The sequence below is a fragment of the Macaca thibetana genome, chromosome 14 (assembly GCF_024542745.1).
Source record: "Macaca thibetana thibetana isolate TM-01 chromosome 14, ASM2454274v1, whole genome shotgun sequence".
In the NCBI taxonomy this organism is placed as follows: domain Eukaryota; kingdom Metazoa; phylum Chordata; class Mammalia; order Primates; family Cercopithecidae; genus Macaca; species Macaca thibetana.
The window spans coordinates 17,586,441-17,601,114 of NC_065591.1; positions in this window are offsets into that span (position 1 = coordinate 17,586,441).

Below are 14,674 nucleotides of genomic sequence, written 5' to 3' on the forward strand. Positions count from 1 at the left end.
GCTCTCGAGACAGTAAAACCTGGGTTCAAGTCCTTGCTCTGTCACTCACAAAGTTGTCTCTGTGACCTTGGATAAGTGACCTAAGCTTCAGTCTCCTCATCTGTCAAATGAACATCATAATACTCTACCTACTCGTAGGGTTATTTCAAGAATTGCATGAAATGGTACATGTCTTTGGCATTCCGTAAGTGGTAGTGGAGGGGAAGTTGGGAGCTAAGGACACACTAGATCCACAATAGTGCCCCCTTGCCAGCCATGGTACATCATGTATGCTTCTTCTGTGGCCCTCATTGCTTTCCCTTGCATTTTAGCCATCGCTACCATCCCCCTGCTCTAGACATATCAGTCAGCACTGGCCACACCCACAGTCCCTTCACTGAGGAGCGCTACTCTTCCCCCTACTGCTATAAATCAGGGGTAGTTTTTAGCTCCTTAAGCAAATCACCATAATAAAACACTGTGTTTTATTTATTCACCCATCATAGATACAAGACAAAGAAAGGCCATCCTGGTTCTGTAATGCAGACGAACCTAGAATCAGAGAACCTAGGTATTGTACTAGATGGAACCTGGAAGACTGACTTTTTTTTTTTTTTTTTTTTTTTTTTTTTGAGATGAGGTCTCACTCTGTCACCCAGGTTGAAGCCCCGTGGTGCGATCTTGGCTCACTGCAACCTCCACCTCACAGGCTGAGGTGATCCTCCCACCTCAGCTTCCCAAGTAGCTGGAATCACAGGCACACGCCACCACGCCTGGCTAATTTTAGTATTTTTTGTAGAGATGAGGTTTTGCCATGTTGACCAGACTGGTCTTGAACTTCTCAGCTTACCTCCTCAGCCTCCCGAAGATGTGAAACACTGCACCCAACCTAGACGAGTGACTTAACCATGGGTTTCTACGTGAAACCTATCAACGCACTGTGACAACACTAACCATCTGTGGAAAGCCAGACTGCAAACGCAAAGCATACTTAGGAAAGAAGAAAAGAAAGGCGAGAGGAAAGGAAGTTTGAAACATATTTACCTTTTATTTCTAATTTTTAAATATATTCATTTTTCTACTTATTTATTATTTACCTTTTATTTATTGGGAATTAGCAAGGAGTTTTCCTATGAGATCATAAGTTGAGGACCACAACTCTGGGAAAGCTTTATCTTCCCCATTTTTTACAGCTGAGAAAATGAGCTCAGAGAGGGTAAGCGACCTACCCAGAGTCACACAGCAAGTTAGAGAAAAAGTTAAAATCTCAACAGAGTGATACATATGTTTTGCGTCACCCCTTTCAAAAGTAGGTTGTTAACATTCTTTATAAACAGCCCCTGTAGTTTCCTGATGTTTTGCTTGTATGTCAACACCACAGACTCTTATGCAATGTTATAAAATTTCACCATGATCTGTTTGCATTACAACAATGTACCTAAACAAAACAAGACGAAACAAATGAACAAATAAAAAAGATGAGGCAATTGATCAGAGAAAAATTTTCTTTAGGTACATTGTTGCCCAATTGCCTAATCTTTTACATCTGTCTTTCATGGTAATAAACCACTGGCCTAGAGGAATCATCCAAGAATTTAAAGTGTGCTCTGGCCAGGCACGGTGGCTCATGTCTATAGCCCTAACACTTTGCGGGAGGCTGAGGCAGGAGGATTGCGTGAGTTCAGGAGTTTGAGATCAGCCTGGGCAATATTGTGAGACAACCGCCTGTCTCAAAAATAAAAATAAAGTGTGCTCTTTCACCCTGGCTTGCACCCTCCTTCCTTCATACCACCTTTAGTAAACAATAAAGTCTTACTCTAAAATCTTGAGCCTGTGGTCTTATTTTTCCGCATCCTTCTTCTCTTTCCAGCCCCACGGCAGTTTCTCCAGGTCAGGTCTTCAGATTATTGCGATAAGCTCTTGATGTTCTTCTCGCCTCTAGCCTCTCCATTCTAATCATTTTACACACATTAGTGATTAATTTATCTACTACACTGCTCATATTACAGTATTTAAATATTTTCATTAGCTTCCTGTTCCCTATAGGAAAAAAGCCTCTTCCTTCTTTTTTTAAATTTTGTCTTCTTTCTAATCTGCCTTCCACATATATATACACACACACACATATACACATATATACACACATATATACACGTATATATACATATATACACATATATACATATATACACACATACACACACACACACATAAATTTTTTAGATGGAGTCTCGCTCTGTCACCCAGGCTGGAGTGCAGTGGCGCGATCTCTTCTCACTGCAACCTCCGCCTCCCAGGTTCAAGCAACGCTCCCGCGTCAGCCTCCCAAGTAGCTGGGATTACAGGTGTGCACCACCACACATGGCTAATTTTTGTATTTTTAGTAGAGACGGGGTTTTACCATGGTGGCCAGGCTGGTCTTAAACTCCTGGCCTCAAGCGATCCACCTGCCTCAGCCTCCCAAAGTGCTGGGATTACAGGCGTAAGCCACCACGCCTGGCCTGCCTTCCCAATATTAACACCCATGCTCCATCGCCTCCATCAAACTGTACTTTTCACTGTTGCCCTCTTCTCCCTGTACTTTCCCAAAATGATGTGTCCCCCTTTCTCCTGCCTCTGTCTCTGCTTTTTTCTCTGTCTCCCTCCAGGCTCTGCCTCCTTGGTGAGGACTCCATGCTCGGAATTCTCCCCTTCTGCCTGCAAAGTAACTGCCAGTGGCTTCTAAGGATACGCGTTTCCATGTTCACATTCAGCAGAGAAAAGAACCTCTGCTTCCTGGGAAATCTCTTTGTCCTCACTGGCCTGAGTTTTGTCATATGGCCCCATCTTTGAATCAAAGCCCGTGGCAGAGGGAGGGGAGAGGCTGATCGTAGGAACTCCCCAAATTTCCCAGTCGTGAGGTTTGGGTAGGACTGACTCCCAGCTTCAAGTCTGGGGATAGGCCCTGATTGGCTTGGAGTAGTTTGGGGAAGACACTCTGGAGCTCTGGAGGCCACACCTTCCATAAAGCCTCTCCCTCACCCCCTTAGCTGGAAAGCAATTTTTTCTCTGAATTTGTGAGGCGCTTCTGAGCATTTCTTTTATTGGAGGAAGCACTGTCAACCTTGCATTCAAGGCCTGTCTCATCTCTGTGTCCTGAGCATCCATGGTGGTGCACACCACACCTACAATCTCCTATAAGAAATGGCCCTGTCCACAGTGCCTGACTCAGCAGCCAGCGCTCTGTGTTCTCCTGTCTGTCCTGTCTCCCCGCTGGCCACGCTGATTAGACTCGGGGCGGACACCTGAACCAAAGGCTGCCAACCAGAGGCCGGCCAGCAGCTTCTGAGGGGTCTGTAAGAAACAGTTCCGGCTAGGCATGGCAACTCATGCCTATAATCCCAGCACTTTGGGAGGCCGAGACGGATGGATTACTTGAGGTCAGGAGTTCGAGACCAGCCTGGCCAACATGGTGAAACCCCCGTCTCTACAAAAATACAAACATTAGCTGGGCTTGGTGGCACATGCCTGTAATTTCAGCTGGTCAGGAGGCTGAGGCAGGAGAATCGCTTGAAGCCGCGAGGTGGAGGTTGCAGTGAGCTGAGATCGAGATTGCGCCACTGCACTACAGTCTGGGTGACAGAGAGGGACTCCGTCTCAAAAAGAAAAGAAAAAAAAGAGTGATTTTTATCTATTCTCAGCCAAGAGTGGTCTCAGCCAATATGTGGCAAGTGCCACTGATTCAGTAGTGAATAAGCCATATCTCTTCCACGAAAAGCTTTAGTCTTTATTTCCTAAGGTTTTTCTGCCGTTACATGATAGTAGTAATAACTGTTAAACGTGCTGAATTGAAGGCAAAGCCCTGGAAAAAGGCCACTGTAGTAGACCCCTCTGGGGGAGACTACCTAGCCAGCAACAGCCTCCGCCTCTCAGAATATTTGTCCTCTCTCACCCAAGAGTGGTTTTCAGAAGCACTGTTGGCTCATTTCACAACAACCTTGAGATGATAGCATTAAGGTTAAGTACATTTTGCAAGACCACACAACTCTTCCATAGCTCTAGTAATGACTTGAACTCAGGTCTGGCTGGCTCTAACACACACGTTCTTTCCACTATTTCCTGCTGCCTCCAAATAGACAGACAAATGGGCTATTCGGTTTGACTTAATAGACAACGATCGCCAAGGTTTTTGTTTCATTTTCCTTTTATTGGCATTGGCATCAGTAATATTCATGCTTTTTTTTTTTTTTTGAGACAGAGTCTCACCCTGTTGCCTAGGCTGGGAGTGCAGTGGCACGGTCTCAGCTCATTGCAACCTCCACTTCCCAGGTTCAATCGATTCTTGTGCCTCAGCCTCCCAAGTAGCTGGGATTACAGGCATGTGCCACCATGTCCGGCTTTTATATTTTTTTAAGTACAGACGGAGTTTCACCATGTTGGCCAGGCTGGCCTCAAACTCCTGAACTCAAGTGATCCGCCCACCTTGGCCTCCCAAAGTGCTGGGATTACAGGCGTGAGCCACCGCACCCAGCTGGCATCAGTAATATTCATTACACTGGTATCTTTAACCTTCATATTGGCAATAATGCCCCTGTAAAACCCCAGACAAACCCTTAACAAGCTAGCATGATGAGTCTGGGGAGTTTGTACACATGGCCGCGTCCAGCCATGGGAGGTTATAGTGTTGGAGGAAGCCCCAGTAATATCCTCTCTTGCAATGAGGATATTACTGATGAGAAATAAAGGCCGGAGGGAAAACCCCCCTCAATGATGGAACGTTTCCAGTACATCTGAATGGAGTTGGAAATGTGCACGTAATGTGGGCGTGCACACAAGCGATCTGCCCCCCTCAGCCTCCTAAAGTGCTGAGATTATAGGCGCAAGCCACCATGCCCAGTCTGCTGCCACCTGTTTTTGCAAATAAGATTTGATTAGGACACAGCCACGCTCACTCAAAGCTCATCTTTGCATGCCCAAAGTTGTGTAGGCACCTTGGTCCAGAGGCATTCCCTGAATATAGCTAAAACTCCAAAAATTCAATAGTCCATGCCCTTTTCTTCAAATTGCTTCACTATCAGTTGCTACTGCTCTGGTCTGTTCAAATAATGGCACCTTGATATGAAAGAAGGAGATATGTATTTCATTTATAAAGTCAAAAAGTTTATTCTGTGGCAGGCGCTATTGATTCAATAGTGAATAAGCACCATCTCATCCATGAAGAGCTTTAGTCTTTAATTCATAAGGCATTTCTGCAGTTCCACAATAGTAATGAGAGCTGCGTGCTGTTGATGCACAATCATCCATTTGAACTTCACCATCATTCTGGGGTAGGCTGGGTAGATTTTATAATCTTCGTATTACAAACGAAAAGCCTGAGGATGAGAGAAGTTATGGCTTTTTTCCAGTGTCACAATTTGTAATTATTAGATCTGAGGTTTTTTTTTTTTTTTTTTTTCCTGAGACAGGGTCTTGCTCTGTGGCCCAGGCTGGAGTGCAGTGGTGCGATCTCAGCTCACTACAACCTCTGCCTCCTGGGCTCAAGCGATCCTCCCACTTCAGCCTCCCAAGCAGCTGGGACTACAGGTGCACACCACCACAGAGGCTAATTTTTGTATTTTTTGTAGAGATGGGGTTTTTCCATGTTACCCAGGCTGGTCTCGAACTCCTGAGCTCAAGTGATCCACCTACCTCAGCCTCTCAAAGTGCTGGGATTACAATGTGAGCCACCATACACACATGGTCAGATCTGAGATTTAAGACTGCTTAATCTGGGGGTCCCTTTTATGGAATTGCATGCTCTGTGGTCTTATTTCAGATTTGGTATTTCTTGGAGATGCGTGGTTTTCTGCTTGTGGTATTACACAGTAAGGGTTGGCAACCTATGACCTGTGGGTCAAACCTGCTGCCATCTGCTTTTGTTTGTTTGTTTTTTGAGACAGGGTCTCTCTGTTGCCCAGGCTGGAGTGCAGTGGCATGATCACTGGCTCACTGCAGCTTCAACATCCTGGGATGAAGTGAACCTCCCATCTAAGCCTTCTGAGTAACTGGGACTACAGGAGTGCACCACCATGCCCAGCTAATTTCTGTTTTGTTTGTTTGTTTGTTTGTTTGTTTTGTAGAGACGGAGTTTCGCCATGTTGTCCAGGCTCATCTCAAACTCCTGGGCTCAAGCGATCTGCCCCCCTCAGCCTCCTAAAGTGCTGAGATTATAGGCGCAAGCCACCATGCCCAGTCTGCTGCCACCTGTTTTTGCAAATAAGATTTGATTAGGACACAGCCACACTCACTCATTTATTTACTGCCTGTGGTGGTTTTGTACTAAAACAGCAAAGCTGAGCAGCTGTGATCAAGACTATATGCCCCACAAAGCCTAAAATATTATTTCTGGCCTTTTATAAAAGAGTTTGCTGACCCCTGGTCCACAACATAAACTTAACTTGCCCTCCCCTTGATTACACCCTTTGTTGAGGATTATGGGTCAGTCTGAGACCAGGATCAGAGTTCGTTGTGAGGCTATCAAAGATTACAGTTGCACAACTTCTACCTTGCCTAGGGCTTTTCTCCATCTGCTTGACCTCAAAGATTGCCATGTGTCTCCACCTCTTCCGGTATGACTTAGAGAGGGCCCCCGAAGAGCATATGACTTCATATCCAAAGGAGGAAGAATGTTCATAAACAAGAACTTGATTTGCTGGAAAACTGCCCTCATTGACCCTATCCTATAGCCATGGCACATTCCATTTGCTGTATGTAACATCCAACTCAAGAGGAGGCTGCCCAAGAACTCACTTGGTCTGAAAGCCAAAATGACTTTCTAAGAACAGTCCTGTTTTTCCAATTGTGCTTTTCTAATTGTGCCCAAATTTGAAACACTTTCTCTTTACTTTGTACTACCAATGGGAGCCCAAGCAATCCCCACAATTTGCATATTTGAATGGTCAAGGCTTCCAGTCACACTGTCCCTGCTTTTTTGCCCAATGTGCCATTTGAGATACCCTCCCAGCAATTTGCATTTTTCTGTTTTTTGTTTTTGAGATGGAGTTTCCCTGTGTCATCCAGGCTGGAGTGCAGTGGCGCGATCTCAGCTCACCGCAACCTCCACCTTTCGCATTCAAGAATTCTCATTTCTCGGTGCAGCACACCAGCATGGCACAAGTAGACGTATGTAACAAACCTGCACATTATGCACATGTACCCTAGAACTTAAAGTATAATAAAAAAATAATAATAAAATAAAATAAATAAGAATTCTCATTTCTCAGCCTCCCAAGTAGCTGGGATTACAGGTGCCTGCCACCATGTCCGACTAATTTTTGTATTTTTGGTAGAGACAGGGTTTCACCGTATTGGTCAGGCTGGTCTCGAACTCCTGAGCTCAGATGCTCCGCCCACCTCGGCCCCCCAAAGTGCTGGGATTACAGGCCTGAGGCACTGCACCCAGCTGCTCCCAGCAATTTGATTCCATCAGTAAGAGCCTCTTCACCTGACGCCCTCAGCATCCATTAATGAACAAATCCTAATGAAGTTCTCTCTTTCTTGCTAGGCAAGTGTAATATGGTTTAGGGGAGGAGATGAGAGTCATTTAACCTAGGCTTCACATTGAAAAAGACCTCAAATTCAGGCTTTTGGCATCATCTATGAAAGAACTTACAAGTAGATTCGCCCTGCTACACTGGTAGGATTAAACTCAATAATGGACCACGTCACTCAGAGTCTACTTTAGACTCAATTGATATTGCTGTAGAACTTTTGCAATTGTTTGTGAATAACATTTGACTTAGTCCATTTGGGTTGCTCTAACAAAATACATCAGACTGTAATTTATTAACAACCGAATTTATTACTCACCGTTGGAGGACTGGGAAGGCCAAGATCAAGATGCCAGCAGATGTGGTGTCTGATGAGGGCTCTCCATTTCAAAGACGACGTCTTCTTGTGGCATCTTCACATGGTGGAAGTGGAGGGCAGCTCCCTTCATTCACTTTCTTTTCTTTTTTTTTTTTTTGAAATGGAGTCTTGCTCTGTTGTCCAGGCTGGAATGCAGTGGTGCAATCTCGGCTCACTGTAATCTCCACTTCCCAGGTTCAAGCGATTCTCCTGCCTCAGCCTCCCGAGTAGCTGGGACTACAGGCATGTGCCACCACACTCGGCTAATTTTTTGTAATTTTAGTAGAGACAGGGTTTCACCACGTTGGCCAGACTGGTCTCCAACTCCTGACCTCAAGTGATCCACCTGCCTTGGCCTCCCAAAGTGCTGGGATTATAGGCATGAGCCACCGTGCCTGGCCTCAACTGCTTTTATAAGAGCACTAATCACATTCACGAGGGCAGAGCCCACATGACTTAATCACTTCCCCAAAGGCCCCACCTCTTAAGAAAGTCGCATTGGGTGTTAGGGTCTAACATGAATTTTGGAGAAACACCAATATTCAAACCATAGCAACATTATAAAATGACGTTTTTACTTTTGTGGCAAAAATAGTAACTTGGGCCAGGTGCAGTGGCTCATGCCTGTAATCCCACCACTTTGGGAGGCCGAGATGGGAGTTCAGGAGTTTAAGACCAGCCTGGGCAACATAATGAGGCCCCTGTCTCTACCGAAAAATAAAAAATTAGCCAGACATGGTAGTGCACAGCTGTAGTTGCAGCTACTCAGGAGGCTGAGGTGGGAGGATCCCTTGAGGCCAGCAGTTCAAGACCAGCCTGGCCATCATGGTGAAACCTCATCTCTACTAAAACTACAAAAATTAGCCAGGCATGGTGGCAGGTGCCTGTAATCCCAGTTACTCAGGAGGCTGAGACAGGAGAATCACTTGAACCTGGGAGGCGGAGGTTGCAGTGAGAGGTGATGGAGCCACTGCACTCCAGCCTAGGCAACAGAGCAAGACTCTTGTCTGAAAAAAAAAAATGCATTGGTCTTTCCTAACAACATCCCAAAGTTTGGCCATAGTTGGGTACGTTTTACTTCCCACTACCATATCACACATTATTTGTCCATCTCAGGATCCACATAGGCCAATGAGGAGGATCTCCTGCCATTATGGGGGTCATCCCCTCTCCTACATCTCCGTCCTGAAAAGAAAGGAGAAAAATTAGCCCTGGAGCAGGACTTATTTAAAATTTTCAGATACGAGGCCACCCGAGAACTATCTACTGCATCAATGGAACCCATATGCAGACTCCATCACACACAGCTGTAACTCAGTATTGAGCAGACTCAAATATTATCCTCAGTTAGCAACCAGCACGATTGTCTGCTAATGGCCTATTTTTTTAATTTTAATTTTATTTTTTTTTATTAATTTATTTTTTTGAGATGGAGTTTCACTCTTGTTGCCCAGGCTGGAGTGCAATGGTACAATCTCGGCTCACCACAACCTCCGCCCCCTGGGTTCAAGCGATTCTCCTGCCTCAGCCTCCCGAGTAGCTGGGATTACAGGCATTCGACACCACACCTGGCTAATTTTGTATTTTTAGTAGAGACGGGGTTTCTCCATGTTGGTCAGGCTGGTCTCGAACTCCTGACCTCAGGTGATCCGCCCACCTCAGGCTCCCAAAGTGTTGTGATTATAGGCGTGAGCCACCGCGCCCGGCCTGAGTCACCTATCTAAGTAGGCCCAGTGCTGCCTACAAAGCTGATATTAATATATACGATGTTAATATATATGTGTATATGTATACATACATGCACATGCATGTATTCATATACACATATATATACCTAAAGACACACACATATATGTATGTAATGAATTAGCACTGATTTCTGAAATTGCACTTCCAGTTTCAGGTAACAGAGATGCATCTTTTTACATGATCTGGTGAAAGCCAGAGTATGAAGGGTCATTTACAGTTGGGTATATATTCATTTAATAAATTTTCACTGGGCTGCCTAACCGCCCAAGACTGAAAGAGCTGAATAAGATGACTCTGCCTATGAGAGATTCACAGATCAGTGTCAGAGACCAACTCCAATATAAGTCAAACCACAAAAGTGCTGTTCTAGAGATATAAACCAGGCATTGCTGTATCTCCAAGAAAGAAGCAATGGATTGAAGCTGGAAGAAGACTTCTCCTAGAAAAATCAATATTGGGGCTAGGCCTTAAAGAATTAAAAGATTTTGAGAGATAGAGAAGAGGAAAAAGGCTTTCTGTTCAATTTAACAAATACTCTTTGATCACCTACCTTCTACTGAAGGCACTAAACTCTGTACCTTCCTTGAATAGATGCTCAGCTTTTGTGACACTATTATGATGCTGGGTGCAGACAGAGCCAGCCCTAGCCATATAGCACCTTTGTTCAATTAGAAAAGGTATTTGCCAGGCATGGTGGCTCATGCCTGTAATCCTAGCACTTTGGGAGACTGAGGCAGGAGAATCACTTAAGGCCAAGAGTTCAAAATCCTGAGCAACACAGCAAGACCCTGTCTCTACAAAAAAAATAAAAAATAGCAATAATAATTAGTTGGGCATGGTGGTGCACATGTGTTGTCTTAGATGCTTGGGAGGCTGAGGTGGGAGGATCACTTGAGCCCAGGAGGTCAAGGCTGCAGTGAGCTATGATTGCCACTGCAATCCATCCTGGCTGGCTGGCACAGCGAGACCTTGTCTCTTAAAAAAATAATAATTTTTTTGTGTTTTTTTTTTGAGGCGGATCTATCTTTCCCTCTAGACTTTCTTTTTTTTTTTTTTCTGTAGACAGAGTCCAGGCTGTCACGCAGGCTGGAGTGCAGTGGCTTGATCTCGGCTCACTGCAAGCTCCGCCTCCCGGGTTCGCGCATTCTCCTGCCTCAGCCTCCCGAGTAGCTGGGACTACAGGCGCCCACCACCACCCGGCTAATTTTTTTGTATTTTAGTAGAGCCGGGGTTTCACCGTGTTAGCTAGGCTGGTCTCAATCTCCTGACCTCGTGATCCGCCCGCCTCGGCCTCCCAAAAGTGCAGGGATTACAGGCGTGAGCCACCCGCCGGCCGAGACCTTGTCTCTAAAAAAATAATAATTAATATAGTGTGTGTGCTGTGGTGAATATATATATATATTTTAGCCCTATTTTCCCTCTAACTTACCTTTTTTTTTTTTTTTTTTTTTTTTAGACAAGTCTCACTCTGTCACGCAGGCTGGAGTGCTGTAGCTTGATCTCAGCTCACTGCAAGCCTCCCAGAGTTCAAGACATTCTCCTGCCTCACCCTTGAGTAGCTGGGATCAACTGGTCAAGGACCAATAAATATGGCTAAATTTGGAGGCCGAGACGGGGGTTTCACATGTTGGCTAGGCTGGTCTCAAACTGGCTACCTCAGTGAAACCCCGTCTCGGCCTAAAAAATGCTGGGATTACAGGTGCGAGCCACCCCGCCTGGCCTTCCTCTAGACTTTCAGAGGCCAAAATCAGGGCTCATGCTTGGTGAATCAGGCTAGATTTTAGCCCCATTTACAGCCCAACTTACCTTCCATGATAAGCTCCTTTGTATAGTGAATAATCTGCTCAACTGTAGGCGGTAAGCCTGCAGTGAGCAGGATCAGCAAACTGCAGTCCAGACATGGCTTGGGCCTTGAGGGAGACTCCGTCTCAAAAAAAAAAAAAATATGGAAATGTATATGATATTGTATGACATAATAAAGTTATGAGTTTTTTTTTTTGAGACATAGTCTCGCTCTGTTGCTCAGGCTGGAGTGCAGTGGCCGAATCTCAGCTCACTGCAAGCTCCGCCTCCCAGGTTTACGCCATTCTCCTGCCTCAGCCTCCCGAGTAGCTGGGACTACAGGTGGCCGCCACCGCGCCCGGCTAGTGTTTTTTGTATTTTTTAGTAGAGACAGGTGTTTCACCGTGTTAGCCAGGATGGTCTCGATCTCCTGACCTTGTGATCCGCCCATCTCGGCCTCCCAAAGTGCTGGGATTACAGGCTTGAACCACCGCGCCCAGCCTAAAGGTATGTTTGAACATTATAGGAGTTGGCATTGAGACAGAAATGTCTTCAAAAATAAGGAAGCATGAAAACGTGAATACCCTTGAGCAGAAAGGAGCAAGTGGCCTTATTTCCCTACCCTAGTGGTTCCCAAGACTACAGGGTCATTAGAATCATTCTGTGAGCACTTAAAAAATTACAGACCCCTGCCCTCCATGCCTATCCCCGAGTAGGTCTGAGGTGGATACCAGGAGTCTGCATCATAATTAGTTCCTCCAGGTGATTTCAGTGATTTGCTGGGTTAGGAACCACAGGTGTGAACCAAGCCCCACCCAGCCTCTACTCACCCAGTGCCACTTTCTCTTGGTGAGATAATAGTGTTCAGTACTTTCTCCCTAGAATAAAAAGGAAATGAAAGTTCTGTGGTCTCTAAAGCAGACCGCCCAGGTGAAATTTCAGTTCTGCTTTAGAAAGACAAAAGGCATCTGAGACCTGCGATGGCCGACACATCCAAGGGACAGGTTACATGGGGTCATATGAGCATCTTGCATGCGCTGATGTGGCTGCTGCCAGGATGCAAAGAGAAGAAGGTGCAGCCTGGCCAGGACAGTGGCCTGTGAGCAGGAATTCTGATAACACACCCTCAGAGGAAACCAGTCTGGTGTCTGTGAACCTGACTATGATGCTCAGGCATGCCAAAGGACTCTTCCTGACTTCCTTGATTATGACTTTGGGATGTGTATTTGGGGAATTCAGTGCTGGCTTGTTCAGTTGAAGGATGAAGTATGTTCCTAGGGCACCAGTGTGGCTTGCAACAGAGTCTTCCTATCCGTGAACATGGAATATCTCTCTATCTATCATGCTTCTTTGATTTATTTGATCAGAGTTCTGTAGCTTTTCTCATGTAGATCTTTTTTTTTTTTTTTTTTTTTTTTGAGATGGAGTCTCGCTCTGTGGCCCACACTGGAGCGCAGTGACGTGATCTTGGCTCACTGCAACCTCTGCCTCCTGGGTTCAAGTGATTCTCCTGCCTCAGCCTCCAAATAGCTGGGATTACAGGTGCCCACTACCACACCCAGCTAGTTTTTGCATTTTTTAGTAGAGATGGGGTTTCTCCATGTTGGCCAGGCTGGTCTCAAACTCCTGACCTCAGGTGATCCACCCACCTCGGCCTCCCAAAGTGCTGGGATTACAGACATGAACCACTGCACCCAGATCTCATGTAGATCTCGTACGTGCTTTGCTAGATTTATACATAAGGATTTCATTTTTGAAGTGCTAATGTTAATGGTAATGTATTTTTAATTTCAAATTCTGTTTGTGGGCTGGGTGACAATGTGATACTCCTGCCTTGGCTTTCCAAAGGGCTGGGATTACAAGCAATGGTTCATGAGCCCAGGAGTCTGAGACCAGTCTGAGCAACATGGTGAGACCCTATCTCTACAAAAAATTAAAACATTAGCCAGGCATGGTGGCATGTGCCTACAGACCCAGCTACTCAGGAGGTTGAGGCAGGAGATGGCTTGAGCCAGGAGGTCAAGGTTGCAGTGGGCCACATTCATGCCACTGCACTCCAGCCTGAGTGACAGATCAAGTCCCTGTCTCAAAAAAAAAAAAAGAAAAAAGAAAAGAGATTTACTTGTCCATTGCTGCTGTATGGGAAAGTGATTAACTTTTGTTTTTAACCTTGTGTCCTGCAACATTGCTATAATCACTTACTAGTTCCAGGAGGCTTTTGCTGTTGATTCTTTTGGATTTTCTATATAGACAATCATGTCATCTGCAAACAAAGGCATTTATATTTCTTCCTTCCCAATCTGCATAGCTTTTATTTCCTCTTCTTGTCTTGTTGCATTAGCTAGGACTTCCGGTACAATGTTGAAAAACAGTGGTGATAGAAGACAGCCTTGCCTCACTCCTGATCTTAGCAGGAAAGCTTCAAGTTTTTCACCATTCTGTATGATGTTGGTTGGGAGCGTTTTAGAAATGTTATTTTATTTATGTATTTATGTATTTATTTATTTATTTGAGATGGAGTCTCACTCTGTTGCCCAGGCTGGAGTGCAGTGGCACATTTGGTTCACTGCAACCTCCGCCTCCTGGGTTCAAGCGATTCTCATACCTCAGCCTCTCAAGTAGTTGGAATTACAGGTGCCCACCACCATGCCTGGCTAATTTTTGTATTTTTAGTAGAGACAGGGTTTCACCATGTTGGCCAGGCTGATCTCGAACTCCTGACCTGAAGTGATCCAACCGCCTCAAACTCCAAAAGTACTAGAATTACAGGTATGAGCCACTGTGCCCAGCCTATAGATGTTCTTTATTAAGTTAAGGAAGTTTCCCTTTATTCCCAGTCTTGCTCTGTCGCCCAGGCTGGAGTGCAGTGGCGTGATTACTGATGTGATAGATTATATTAATTAATATTCAAATGTGGAACTAGTCTTGCATACCTGGGATAAGTCCCACTTGGTCATGGTGTATAATTCTTTTTTTTTTTTTTTTGAGACGGAGTTTCACTCTTGTTGCCCAGGCTGGAGTGCAATGGCACGATCTTGGCTCACCGCAACCTCCGCCTCCCACGTTCAAGCGATTCTCCTGCCTCAGCCTCCCGAGTAGCTGGGATTACAGGCATGCGACACCACGCCCAACTAATTTTTTGTATTTTTAGTAGAGAGGGGGTTTCTCCATGTTGGTCAGGCTGGTCTTGAACTCCCAGCCTCAGGTGATCCACCCACTTCGGCCTCCCAAACTGCTGGGATTACAGGCGTGAACCACTGTACCTGGTTGGTCATGGTGTATAATTCTTTTCTGACAT